Here is an 825-nt window from a genome sequence, read left to right as displayed (position 1 = left end):
AACTGATAATAACTCTGTTAACATGCCAATGAACAAATAGAGAAAGTTTATGTCAAAGTTAATATTTAATTTAATTATTATTTTATTTTGCATTTCAAAACAGATCCTAAAATAAGACAAATGGAATTTCCAATAATTTAAAAATAAAAACCACGTGACTTTTACAAAGACGTAAAGTTACACCTAAGTGCGATGAACTTTTTATACTAAGACATGCGTAGAGTGGATTAATGCACAATCACAAACAATCGAAAAATACACAAATACATAAAATACACACACAGACACAATTACACATGTGTAAATAAACACACAAATCCAGCATTGCTCTCACAAAAAAGAAACACGTACTAGCGTTAGCAGATGTAGGTGTGATGTGATCCCAAGAACATAACTGATGAAAACTATGAAGATTCCGTGTCAAATACTCCACATTGTAATTTAGATTTCTCTAAATTAAATGGGATTAGCCAGAAGTAGATCCTCAACTTCGGAATTTTTTTAAATCGTCCCATCACTCTGCAATTATGGATCTGCCAGTTTGCTGGAACATAATTTGACACACAAACACGTACATGTACACTCATGTATGTATACATACAATTTTTTTTTCTAAAATTTTATTGACATCAAAGGCAATCAAGAAGTTATAATGAAAACTTGTGCAAGATGTTCAATAATTGTCAAATTAAGCAATGAATCAAAAAATTATATTTAACAGAAATAACATTTTGATTCATTGCTTAGTACAAAATACACACATACCAGACACACACACACATACATACACTCGCACGTGACTTTATTAGACTGTTTGTAGGTCTA

This window comes from Helobdella robusta (genome assembly GCF_000326865.2).
Source record: "Helobdella robusta unplaced genomic scaffold HELROscaffold_28, whole genome shotgun sequence".
NCBI classification, from domain to species: Eukaryota; Metazoa; Annelida; class Clitellata; order Rhynchobdellida; family Glossiphoniidae; genus Helobdella; species Helobdella robusta.
The sequence above is the reverse complement of the archived record's forward strand: the minus strand, read 5'-3'. Positions refer to the sequence as shown.